Below are 14239 nucleotides of genomic sequence, written 5' to 3'. Positions count from 1 at the left end.
TGGATCACGACTTAAATAATGTACAGTCCTTTGACAAAATTGCAGTTAATCCTTGGATGTCTTCTGTCCCCTTTTGGCCAATGCCTCTATTAAATAAAAGGAATCTTCTTCACAAGCCTGCTTAGTTTAGGAACAAATTAGTAGGTCATCCACATATTGGATTAAAGTAGAGCCCTGTAGGAAGTTTAACTCTCATAGCTCCTGATTAAGAATCTATGAACTTTATAAACTCCAAGTATTTAATCCATATCAGTTGAATCTTTGACCTATAATGCCTCTGAGACTAACTGCAGCATCCTGAGGGCTGTATTGGGAACTGCAGAACCGAACCAGAGTAATCAAAGTCAGCTATTAACTGATGGTGAATCAGAGTCTTCTGGAATTTCAAGGAATAGTTCCTCATGCTTGCATTCTATTTTGCAATGTAGTTTGTTTAATAAATCTCTATCTAAGAGTTAATTGATGTGCTTTCATAGAGAAGAAATGTATGGGTATCTTGTAAGTGTTCTATAATTACATACAATGATTGAGAAAATGGTCAAGTCTGTGGGTTGTTTGAAATTCCTACTATGCTAACAGTTTGGTATCTCTGAGGAAGAGGTGCTGGAAATGTGTAATCCCCACGTCAATTAAGGATGTCCATTTTATCCCATTAATTGTAATCTGAGTTTTCCTTTATCATCTAGTTGAATTGAGGGAAAAAGGCCATGTTCTCCTTTGGAGCTACTTGAGGATTCCAGTAAGAATGATTGGATAAGTGAGAGGATGGGATGCTTCGAAGAGCATGGAGAAGGTTTGCAATAGCTTCCATGAAGACTGGAAAACATTCTGGATAAAAAATCGAAGGAATTGTCTTAAGAATTCAGGTAATGTTGGAGGACCAATTGAAAATTAGGGTTCATGGAGATGTATTTGTACAATTCTGATCAATTCTGTAATTTTCTAAATCAGTTTACAGCAATTTAGGTTTGAACATTGAGGAGGCAAGTCGTTGGCTTCATCCATAGGTTTTACCAGTCATTTACATTGGAAACAAATAAAAAAAAAGTTATATGAGGATACTGTCAGGTTATGTGTTACAGAATTTAAGACACATAGAAAGCTTATGAAGATGTAAAGTTACCTTTGGATAAGAAGTAAAATGTAGAGGAGTAAACAGATGAGAGATTCAATAAGGTTGAAAAACAGGTTTAGAAGGAGTAATTCATTAGGGATATTGAAGGCTGGGTGATTGTGGTGGTAGGTCTGTATTTGTAATTTAATATACTAAGAACTGAATTCCATTCCACCATTCATTTACAAATCTTATTTTGTATCTCTCATTTTCCCTCTGATTTCCCCTGTATTTTCTCCACGTAAATTATTTCCTGCTTGGATTTTTGAATTTGGTCCCTAATTGGTTTTCCTTTCTCTGGTTTGACTTTTGAATACACAATGCATTTTCAAAAACATGCCATGAATATTGTGCTAAAATAAAATCTGATCATGTACCTTCTATTAAAATCTTCAACAGATCCTTGCTGCTATTAAAATAGAGTTCAAAGTCTTTATTTTAGCTCTTAAGACTCTTCTGCTTGCTCATCTTCTGCCACTCCCTACATGAAATATTTGGAGCTCCACTGACCTATTTGTGTTTCCTTTGATAAACAAGTTCTTTGCGATTGATGCCGCTGTGTCTTTGCTCAGGGGAATGCTTTTGTCTGGAATATTCTTCACTCCTAATACTAATGGCAAACCCCTGTTTGTCCTTCAGAATTAAACTCAAATCACTCCTGGAAAGCCATTCGTCTCTCTCCCATTCTGAGTTACATATTCCACCCTGAGACACACACTAATTGTTCTCAAGCACTTTTTCCTTTAGTCCCACTACTGCAAAGGCTGAAAAAGCTAAATAGTCACTTTTTTTCAGCCTCCCTAAAGCAAGGGTTTCTATGTAACACCAATGAGTTATAAAAATTATGATTTCATGGGTGTCTGGGAAAGTTTTGCTTTCCTATTGATTTCCAGTCTTTCTTTTTCTGTCCTGCCTTGAATGGGGAAAAGATGCCCAGAGCTCCTGTAACTCTTCTTACCATGAGGGAAAGGCCAGAAATAATGACAGATATTCCTTCTGATGTTGACATTTTTGAGTGACTAAATCCACATCAACATTCATGCACAGCCCGAGTTCTTATTATGTGAGAAAAATAGGTTGCTATTAGCATTGTGAGCCTAATTTTCTGTTGCTTACAGCTAAAACATTCATTGCTCCTTTTCATTCAGTGCAATATCCTAATCATGTATCTCTTGCTGCTATTTCCTTCTGGGCTGCATCTTCTTAAGAGGCAACATCTCTGTGAGTAGCACTGAGTGAACTCTTGATAATGCTTGTTAAATGAATGAATAAGTGAATGAATGTGGAGCTTTTATACCAAGCCTATAGAATTTTCAGGGCTAGTTTGGATAATTAAAATTCCATTATTTCATCCTCTAGAATCCTGAAAACATTTTTTTTCCTTTGATGATTACAGTAAGTCAATTTTGAATAAAATGTAACTTGATTCTACTTTAAAATTAGATTATATTTACTTATTTTTGAAATTCACTGAAAAAATATTCTTTTGATCATTTCTATTTACGTTCTTAATTTCCTATTGATTTTTATAAAGTATGTTTTTGTACAAGAGAATCAAATCCTAGGAATAATTCACATTATGACACATAGAAGTAAAGTTTATACTAATACTACCTAAGATCTGAAAGATTTAGCATAGCCTAGAATAAGTATAAAATTATTTAAAACTATTTTAAACTGAAAAAAAAAAGAGCATGCAGTATGTAACACCATTAAAAGGAAATAGATAGCGTGTGCTATAGGTCACCAAAACATAATAATGGTGCCAAAAATACATGTTAAAATAGCATTGGATATAGCTCTTATTAAATTTGTAAATGGTAACAATTGATCAAATATATACACAAATATTTTAAAAATCATGTATGTTCATGTGTGTATATGAAGTAGTACAAAGACATTTTAGTTTATTTCAATTATTCCAAAAATGTCATATTTTTGACTTTAAAATGATCTAAATTAATGGGAATTATTCATTTATGTTACTAAGAGCTAAAATGTTAAATCTGGCTTCATTTTTTATTTAATAAATGTTTGGGGGGTGTGCCAGTTTGGATGTGTTGTGTCCCCCTAAACGCCATTATCTTTGATGTAATCTTGTGGGGGCAGACCTATCAGTGATAATTAGATTGTAATTCTTTGAGTGTTTCCATGGAGATGTGCCCCACCCAACTGTGGTTGATGACTCTGATTGGATAATTTCCATGGTGGTGTTGGCCCACCCATTCAGGGTGGGTCTGAATTAAATCACTGAAGCCATATAAATGAGCTGACAAACAGAAGGAACTCAGTGCAGCTGTGAATGACATTTTGAAGAGGAGCTACAGCCAAGAGGGACACTTTGAAGAAAGCACAGGAGCTGCAAATGAGAGACATTTTGAAGATGTCCGTTGGAAGCAGACTCTTGCTCCACAGAAGCTAAGAGAGGACAAATGCCCCAAGAACAACTGAGAGTGACATATTGAAGAGGAGCTGTGGCCTAGAGAGGAACGTACTGGGAGAAAGCCATTTTGAAACCAGAACTTTGGAGCAGACACCAGCCATGTGCCTTCCCAGCTAACAGAGGTTTCTCGGACACCATTGGCCATCCTCCAGTGAAAGTCCCTGATTGCTGATGTGTTACCTTGGACACTTTATGGCCTTAAGACTGTAACTGTGTAACCAAATAAACCCTCTTTTATGAAAGCCAATCCTTCTCTGGTGTTTTGCATTCTGGCAGCATTAGCAAACTAGAACAGGGGGATATAATAAAAATACCAAGAACCTAATATCAGTGTTTTTCACATGGAAATTTTTTTTGTCCTCAAAACTATAGCATAGATATTGAAAATGAAATAGGTCCCCAAATTAGTTTATTCAAGCAACTCTTCTTTTGGCGTAGAATATTTCAATGGAAAAAATCTGCCAACTCTTTATGTGAGACTGCAAAATAAAATTAAAAGTTTATTTCAAAAATTTACCAGAAAATTTTTAACTAATTGTGGTGATATAGGGCTATGAATCCCAAAAAAGCGTGTTCTTAAATTTAATCTATTCATGTGGATGTGAGCGCTTGTACATCAGTATCTGAAATTAGTGTGGCCAACTGAATCTGGATTGGTCTTAAGCCTATCACTGAATGGTTTATAGGGAAGGTCACAGAAAGAAAGACACAGGGAGTAGCCAGATGCCGAAAGTCAATAGAACCCAGAAGACAAAAGAGAATCCAGGAGAGGCTGCTATGTGCATTGCCATGTGACAGAAAAATCAAGGACCAAGAATTGCCAGCAGCCAGCCCCAGATTTGCACAGTCTTCTGGGAGAAAGCATCACCTTGATGATGTCTTAATTTTGGATTTCTGATCTCGAAACTATGAGCCAATAAATTCCTATTTTGTAAGCCAACTCATTGCATGACATTTGTTTCAGCAATTGGGAAACTAAAACACAAATATAACAACCAATTTTAAAATCAGTGCCATTTCTATAAAGGGAATTGTGCCATTTAATTCTTCAGACAATCCCTACATATTTGCCTATGTTTGTGTAATTAGCAGAGAGTCAATCTACTATTCAATAAACAAAGTTTTCTGACATCTTGTGTAGAAGCAGAGTAGGAGCTGTGCTTGAGTAGAAGCATGGCAATCATAGAACCATGGGCATCTTAATATGAAAACATCTTGAAAATCATCTAATCCAATTCTCATTTAAAAGGAACAGGAAAAGGACTTTGAGTTCAGAGTTTAAGTGACTCTGAGACTGTCCCCACGTCACTGCTAAAATTGCTTACTTTGGGGCTTTTTTATACTTGGGCAGAGTTCCTAGTACTGAAGGCAAGATCCTGCCTTATGCTGTGTATAGACCGTGGAAAAGAGTGACTCTGTGAATTCTTTAACAAAATGTCTTCACTTTCTTCCTAATTTTAAACTACTAGAATATTCTTAAATAAAATCTTAGCTGACTACTTTAGATAATTATCTAAATTATCCAAAGTCCTTGTTCCCATGGAATTTATACTTGTTGGGAGGAGATAGATTGTAAACAAATATACAAATGTATCTATACTATATCTGGCTGTGGTGAAAATTAGAATAATGAAGCAGGGTAGGAGAACAGAGGATGACAGTGTGAGAGAGGTACTGCTGTATTTGATGAGGTGTTTAGGGTAGGCCTTGCTTTAAGATGACATTAAAACCGACACTTGATTGAAGTGAAGGAGTCCAGCTATGTAGAGAACTTGGGAAATGAGCATTTTAGACTTAAAGAAGAGCCAAGGCAAAACCTGGAATCAAGGAGATTCTTAGTATTTGAAGAATCTCAAGAGATCGGTGTGGTTGGACTGGGAAGAGTGGATGGAATTGAATCAGAGATATAGCTTGGGACCACATCAACGACTGACTTCAGAGACATGATATAAAGTTTAGATTCTCATTTCCAGTTTGAGAAGTCAAGGCTACCTATTTGGGGAAAAATAAAATATTATAAAAACACCAAACACAAATACTTTTAAAATTTTCTCTGATTAGCAGATGAAATTGCTAAAAAGAAAAAAAAAGAGAATTCCAGAGACAATTACTTCCTTCTGTTTCTGCCTCTCTTTCTCCTCCTTTTCCTTTGAACCCTTCTCCTTTTTCTTTCTTTTTTTTTAGCACACTGGTTATCTGTGGACTAATACTATGGTTAACTCCAACCTAGGCAATTTTTAGTAAAATAATATTAGTTAATGAAGAAAATTATATCTCAATACACAATTTATTTATTGTTTAATCATCCATTAGTCCAAATAAATTTGCAAGGGGAAAAATACCTCTATAGGTCATTTCTAACCAGGGTAACTCCCTTACTATTTTAGAAAATTGCTTCTAGGATTAGGGTCATTTTACTAATCTAAGCAATAGATTTTGAACTCACTAAGGAATCTGCAAGGAAATGCTCACAGCAGGTGCAGCTGCAGGTGGTGGTGAAGCTTTCCAAATAGCCACTGAATCTGCCAGTATAGAAGATCTTATGCCATCTGGCAAGTATCTCTAATGGACCCAAATTACTTTGGGGCAAATACATACATATATCTTTCATAGAGAGAAGGGAAAGAATGCTATTACTTTTCTCTGAGTTCCAACAAATGGGAGAGAGAGAATTTTTTCCTTAGTAAAGGAATCTAAAGATAATTCTTTGAAATAAGGTCCATGTATTATTTCAGGACATGTTGAAATAGATCTGCCTACAATTTGTAGTGACTGAACAATTTAATATGTTAAATTATTAAAATAATTGGTTTAAATTTAATAGCATGCGTTTTGAATGCACATTGCCTAACCTGAGTCATTGTGGACTTTATAGTTTCTCCCAAGATTTAAAACACTGTCTTCTGAATAACAACTAAAAAGATCAGGCAAAGGCAAACAAATGTAGGAAAGCCCTTCAAAGGTTTGTACAGATAGAAGCAAGGGAATGTTGTGAAGTGTTGTCACTTGAGAATAAAAAGATTATTCCTGACTACTCATTGACTTGTATCAATAGGTGGTGGTGCTTGTAGGATGAGTTAGTAGTGTAAAAGTCATGTGTGTCCCTAAGACTACTGCAGATTTTAAAAATCACACTCCCAAGGATGTGCTATGAATTCTCCTTTCTGCCCTTTTTTTACAATCACACGTTGGAATTGTCATGGTCTGACAGTTTGAATCCTGCTGGTTATGCTCTGTCTTTTTGCCCTTGAACTACACAGAAGTCATTATTAATGCAAAGAGTTGAGAAAGAACAGATGAACTGATTCCTCATCTTCTCCTCTTCCCCTTCCCTCTTCCTTCTGGCTTCTCAGGGTCCTTGTTACTACAGGTAACTTACAGCACAATAAGGAGGAATTTTTGCAGCTAATTTATACAAGCTACTGAGGAAATTCTATAGACTATGTTAACATGAAAATATTTTTAATGATTATACAGACACAGATCCTTAATGCACTTATTGAAAATAAGACATTGGAACACAATTTTAGGGATTTGGCAGTAACGATAGTGGTGAGCCACAAGGCAAAATATTTAAACAAATAAAATTGGAGTGATGAGGAAAACCTGCCTAAATACAAAATCATTCTTTTAAATCTTTTAAAAGAGAGAAACAAACAAATAAACAAGAAGTTATAGGTGTAAGAGCCTAACAAAGAAAATTTAAAGTATAAGTGATCAATATTGGAAACTTAAGGACAGAAGCATGTTTACATTTTTGGAATCTTAGGCTAAACTCTTATCTGTTCTAGGTCATAAGAATCCACCAACTTAATTCATTATTCTGGGAATGAATTCTGGATGGAAAAAAAAAAAAAGTCTCATATTAATTATTTGCTCATAGAATTTTTAAAGAGAACCAGGATATTTTAGTCTACTGGAAGTGTTTTACAATTTGAAAACTTGCTATATTCTAGAAGGCATTTGTCATTCAGATTATAAAATTTTAAAAGAAGTTCAAATTTGGTCCATTAATTTTTACATCTAAAAATGTAGTATCATTCAACTATCACGTAAAAGGCATGTTATGAGAGCCTTCAGGTATATACTATAAGGCTTAGTAAATAAAGTGGAAAAAATAGGTCATTGGGGCTTAGTATAGAACTTAGAGTGAAATCAATTTTATTATGATTAAAGAAACATGAGATAGGGATGAGAAAGGTGATAAAGGAGATAGGATGGTCTGGATAAAGAAAAAGGACTTTAACTTATAAGCCTTTATTCTGTATGAGCAGAAATATTGCCAGCTGGAAATACACAAAAGACATTTTGAGTGTTACTGCAATCCAGGTGCTAGTGATTTTCTTTCTAAAAATTCACCCCATATGTGCAACAATTTATGGTTACTCAATGCCCAAGGACACTTCTCAAAGAAGGAAGAAATAATGTGTATTACCTAAGTTGAATATACTTGTCTCAAATAAGCTACTCTTATTTAATATAAAGCATGCTTTAAATGCTTTAATTTTACTTTCCGGAAAAGAAATGAATTTTATGATTATTAACTTACAATTATTATAACAATCTTGCATTCTTGCCATTCAAGAAATGCATTCACAGCAAACAAAGAGTTAAATTCTTTTCAGAGCTCAGAGCAGGAGACTGCTTATATGTGCAATGAGACTTCAATTTAGCCATGACTCCATGGAAGTGTTCTTATCCTAGTTTCTATAAAAATAGGATTCTAATTTGATTCTTTCACCTCCTTTATTATTACAATATATTATTCTATATTCCTAAACTATATTAAATATATGTATGTTATAAAATAAAATATAATGAATTCCAGTGAAGCCACTGCCCAGGTCAAGAACTAGAACATTACTAAATCTTTGCAAATACATTTCTCAACACCTGAAGCAAACTCTATCCTGAATTTCAGGTTTACAATTCCTCATTGCTTTTGAGAAAAATGAATGGAAAATCATAAAACAAGAAACTTAGTTCAGTCAGATGATTCAATCCCTATTTTTGTCCTACTGATTTCAATGTCCAACATAACTGACACTATATCCAAGCCTCTGACTGAAAGAGGGATTTTTTTTTTCCTTGTTAACTATCTGATCAGCCTTCTTCATGCATCTAAGACTCAAAAATGTGATTTGGGGTTATTGGGAGATAAAACCCAATCTTCTTACACCTTATTTGGGACACTGATGGACAAGTTACCCCCTGAATTTCCTTCAAACATCAGAACAGAGCAAGCAACTATGATTCGCCAACAAAATTGATTTTGAACATGGGACCACTGGGGGGACATATTATTATTTTCTTCCCTTACAGAGTATGAAACCAATCTTTTGGAAGGGTCTTTAAAATAATGCCCAAGCACAGATGGCTTCACAGAGGAATTTTCCCAAACATTTCAAGAAGACTTAACTCCAATTCTGCTCAAATTTACCCAAAAATTTAAGAAGGAAGGCTCCATAATTCATTCTGTGAGGCCAAAATCACCCTTGTACCAAAGCTAGATTAAGATACCACAAGAAAACTACAGACCAATATATCTTATGAATATAGATGTGAAAATCCTCAGCAAAATACTAGTAAACAGCATATTGAAAGAATTATACAGGATGATCAAGTGTGATTCATTCCTGTTATGCAAGATTGGTTCAACATAAGAAAATCAATTAAGGTAAAATACCACATTAATACCATACAGGAAAAAAATCACACGATCATCTCAGTAGATACAGAAAAGGCAATTAATAAAACCTACCACCCTTCTTTATAAAAACACTTGAAACATTAGGAATAGAAGGAAACTTCCACAATACAATAAAAGACAGCTAACATCCTACTTAATGGTGAAAGATTAAAAGCTTTCACCTAAGATCAGGAAGAGGACAAGGATGCCCAGTGCTATTCAACATTGTACTGACATTCCTGCCAGAGCAATTAGGCAAGAAAAAGAAATAAAAGTCCAACAAATTGAAAAGGAAGAAGTAAAACTTTCCCTATTTGCAGACGATATGATTCTATATATAGAAAACAGTGAAAAATCCACAACAAAACTCCTATGTCTAAAAAATGAATTCAGAAAAGTAGCAGGATACAAGTTCAACATCCAAAAATCAGTAGTGTTTTTGTACACAAGCAACGAACAATGAGAAGAAGAAATTGAGAAAAAACTTCCATTCACAATAGCAATGAAAAGAATCAAATATCTAGGAATAAATCTAACCAAAGATGTAAAGGCATGTACACAGAAAACCACAAAACAATGCTAACAGAAATAAAAGAAGACCTAAATAAATGGAAGGGCATTCTGTGATCATGGTTTGGAAGGCTAAATATCATTAAGATGTCAATTCTACCCAAATCATTTTACAGGTTTATTACAATCACAATAAAAATTCCAACAGCCTGCTTTGCAGAAATGGAAAAACCAATCATCAAATTTATATGGAAGGGTAAGGGGCCCCAAATAGCTAAAGCTATCTTGAAAAAGAAGAGTGAAGTTGGAGGACTCACACTTCTCAGTGTTAAAACTAATTACAAAGTGTTTGCTTTGGCAGCACATATACTAAAAAAATTGGAATGATATAGAAAGGATTAGCATGGCCTCTGTGCAGGATGACATGCAAATTCATGAAGTTTTCCACATTTTAAAAATTGATGCAGTGTTCTACTTCAAAGGAAACTACCGTTCTTTCCAAGGATCTCACAACTTAAATGTAACATCCTATCCAGTTGTGTCACTAGAAGATTGAAGAGGAATAGTGGATCGGGTTGTTAGGAATGGTATAATTAATGGTGTTTGTCAATTCACATCAGTTTAATAAGTATTTATGGCATATATTTTTTCAATTTTGAAAACCCTTAGGATATGGTGAATTGTCAGATTTTAATTGACTCTACTATTGAGTTTGCAAATAGGAACACTCAAAGGACAAGATAATACCTTTTGGAGAAACCTTATTGAGTTGTACTGAGAAATTATAATTACCTTTTGGCTTACCTAAAATTAAATGAAATTTTAAAATTAAAAATTTAAATTTTAATGAAAAGTAAAACAGAATGTACCTGGAACTTTAAAAATTACAATTATGTAAGTAAACTAAAGAATTGTGATATACATTTATTCTATTGACTTAATATTATAACTGAAATAAAAACCTTAAAAGGAAAAAAAACCTAATTAAAAAGCTACGGTGATCAAAACAGTATGGTACTGACACAAGGGTAGACATATAGAACAATGGAATTGAGTTGAGAGCTCAGAAATCAACCCTCATATTTATGGCCAACTGATATTTGACGAGGGACCAAAGATCACTCATTTGGGAAAGAACAGTCTCTTCAACAAATGGTGCTGGGAAAACTGGATCCCTATCTGCAAAACAAAGAAGGAGAACCCCTCCCTCTCCATAATCAACTCCAAATGGATCAAACACCTAAATATGAAAAGAAGTGTCAAATTCCTGGAAGAAAGCATGGAAAGGCATCATCAGAACCTTATCTTAGGCAATGGTTTCTTAGATTTTACACCCAAAGCAAAGAAAAAATAGATAAATGGGAACTTATAAAAATTAGAAACTTTTGTGTCTTGGATGTGTTTGTCATGAAAGTAAAATGACAACCTGCAAAATAGGAGAAATATTTGGAAACCACATATCCAGTAAAGGTTTTTTATTTTTTTATTTTTTTAATTGTAAGAAATTGTTTTATCCCATGAAAAGAAGTACATATTAATTTTTTGCAACTCAGTTACTTGCTTTTTTTTTTAAATTTTTTAATCTATCCAAAATACACAATTGATGACTCACAGCATCATCATATAATTGTGCATTTGTTGTCGCAATAAATTTTAGAACATTTTCATTACCTCCCAAAAAAAGAAAAAAAGAAAAAGAAAAAAGAATACCAAAACTATCCCACACCTCTGCTCCCCCTTTTAATTACTTTTTTTCTTTATTTTATTACTCATCTACCCATACACTGGATAAAACTTGTTTTGCATAACCACATGGTCACATGATAAAAGCTATGTAGTTGTACAATCACTGTCAAGAATTAAGTCGACTGTGTTACAGTTCAACAGTTTCAGGTATTTCCTTCTAGCTATTCAAATATACCAGAAAATAAAAAGGAATATCTATATAATGCATACACATAACCTCCAGAATGACCTATTGACTCTATTTGAAATCTCTTAGCCACTGAAACTTTATTTTGCTTCATTTCTTTTCCCCACTTTGGTCAAGAAGGCATTCTTAATCTCACAATGCCATGGCCAGGCTCATCCCTAGGAGTTGTGTACCATGTTGTCAGGGAGATTTATACCTCTGGAAATCATTCTCACAATAGGGGAAAGGTTTGTGGGTTTATTTGCTGTGTTGGCTGAGAGAAAGCGGCCATATCTGGGGAACAAAAGAGGTTCTCTTGGGGTGACTCAGGCATAATTATAAGTAGACTTAACTTCTGCTTTGCAAGAATAAGTTTCATAAGGGCAGGCCCCAAGTTCGAGGGTTTGACTTAATAAATTGTGAGTCCCTAATGCTTGCAAGAATATCAGGAATTCCCCAGGTGGGGAAGTTTAATATTTCCATTTTTTCTCTGACCTTCAAGAGGAATTTGCAAATACATTTTTATATTCTGCCCAAAATACTCTGGGATGTATCAGGGTATTGCATTAACCTGTAGAGAATAACAAGATCCCTTTCCCTCTTCTAGGTCCCATGTAATTAGGTTATTTAAATAAGCTGACCATAGAGGTTAGATAGTGTGCTACAGAAAATGTAAATTTTGTACCAAATAAACATCTCTTAAATATCAATAAAAACTTAGGAAGAGATGTGACTGCTGTAAGAGCTTGCAATCTAGGAACCTTTACAATAAGCCTTCTAGAACACTCTTTACTCCTTCATTGTCAATTTATTTAATCTCTGCCCTTTTTCTACCCCCTGGTAAACTAGACTCTCAAATTCAATTCTCAGCATTTGTTCATAATAGTCAGTTTATATTAGTGAAGCCTTACAATATTTGTCCTTTCATTTCTGGCTTGTTTCACTCAACATAATATCCTCAAGTTTCATTCACTTGGTTGCATGCCTCACAACTTCATTCCTTCTTGCAGCTGCTCAATATTCTGTTGTATGTATACTCCACAGTTCACCCTTTCATTCACTCATCGATGTAACTCTAGGCCATCTCCATCCATTACAAATTGTGAATACAGCCACCATAAACACCAGTGTGCAAATGCATATTCGTGTGCCAGCTTTCAGTTCTCCCAAGTATATACCAGTAACAGGGTTGTAGGATCATAGGACACCACTATACTTAGCCTCCTGTGGAACCAGCACTCTGCCTTCCAGAGGGGCTGCACCATTCTACTTCCCTAGCAAAATGAATAGGTATATCTCTCTCTCTACATCTTCTCCAGTGCTTGTATCTTTCTGTTTATTTTTTAAACAGTTTTATTCACACACCATACAACCCACCTGAAGTGAACAACCAATAGCTCCTGGTATAATCACATAGTTGTGCACTCAATATCACAATTTATATGAGAACATATCCATTTCTTCTGCAAATGAAGATGAGAAGAAAATAAAGAATAAAAAAATTAAAAGAGTAAATAAAAACAACAAGAATGCCACACTCCTTCCTTGTATCACACTTATTGACATTTAGCTTTGGTATATTGTCTGTGTTACAATTAATGGAAGAAAATTACAATGTTAACTGTAGACCCTAGTTTGCACTGATTCCATTTTTTCCATATAACATCCCATTTTTAACACCTTGCAATGGTGACGTTAATTTGTTCTCCCTCATGTAAACACTTTCTTGTATTTGTACATTTAATCACCATCATTGTCCTCATTCTAGGTTTTGCTAAGTTATCCAGTCCCAGTTTTTATTCTCAATCTTACCTTCTGGTCTCATACATGCCTTTAGCCTTCCTCTTTCAACCATACTCACACTCAGCTTTGTTCATTACACTTACAATATTGTGCTGCCATCAATAGTATTCTGTTACCCATTTCTGGATCATTACATGCAATCCTATTGAACATTCTGTACTCCTTCAGCATCAAATGTCCAATCTCTACCCTCTTTCTACCTCCTGATAACATGTGTTCTTAAGTTTAACTCTCAGAGTCTCCTCACTACAGTTAGCTCCTATTAGTGAGGCCATACAGTATTTGTCCTTTAGTTTCTGACTTATTTTGCTCAACATAATGTCCTCAAGGTTCATCCAAATTGTTGCATGCATCATGAATTTATTCCATTTTACAGCTGCATAATATTCCATCTTATATGTATACCATAGTTTGTTTATCCACTCATCCATTGAGGGGCATTTGAGCTATTTCTATCTCTTGACAATCATGAATGATGCCACAGTAAGCATCACTGTACAAATGTCCATTCATGTCCCTCCCTTCATTCCTCTGAGTATATACCTAGTAATGGGACTGCTGGATCATATGGCAATTCTATACTTAGCTTCCTGAGGAACTGCCAGACTGCCATTCCACATTCCCACCAACAGTGAATGAGTGTACTTATTTCTCCATATTCTTTCCAACACTTGTAGTTTTCTGCTTTTTTTTTTTTTTTTTTTTGATAATGGGAATTCTAGTAGGTGTGAAATGATATCTCATTGGGGTTTTTTTTTAATTACATTC

At 34.6% G+C, this 14239-nt stretch overlaps 1 long non-coding RNA gene and 1 other non-coding gene across 2 annotated transcripts in view; both read left to right on the top strand.

Moving 5' to 3' along the window:
• Window positions 1-14239, top strand: part of LOC119518781 — a 161159-nt gene that overhangs the window by 107469 nt on the left and 39451 nt on the right. The window contains exon 2 of the long non-coding RNA XR_005213846.1: window positions 687-866. This is a non-coding gene — a long non-coding RNA (uncharacterized LOC119518781). The remainder of the gene's footprint in view (window positions 1-686; window positions 867-14239) is intronic.
• Window positions 10102-10210, top strand: LOC119528303. The gene has a single exon (XR_005215616.1). It is a non-coding gene; the product is annotated as a U6 spliceosomal RNA (small nuclear RNA).

This window comes from Choloepus didactylus, chromosome 2 (genome assembly GCF_015220235.1).
Source record: "Choloepus didactylus isolate mChoDid1 chromosome 2, mChoDid1.pri, whole genome shotgun sequence".
In the NCBI taxonomy this organism is placed as follows: domain Eukaryota; kingdom Metazoa; phylum Chordata; class Mammalia; order Pilosa; family Megalonychidae; genus Choloepus; species Choloepus didactylus.
The sequence above is the reverse complement of the archived record's forward strand: the minus strand, read 5'-3'. Positions and strand labels throughout refer to the sequence as shown.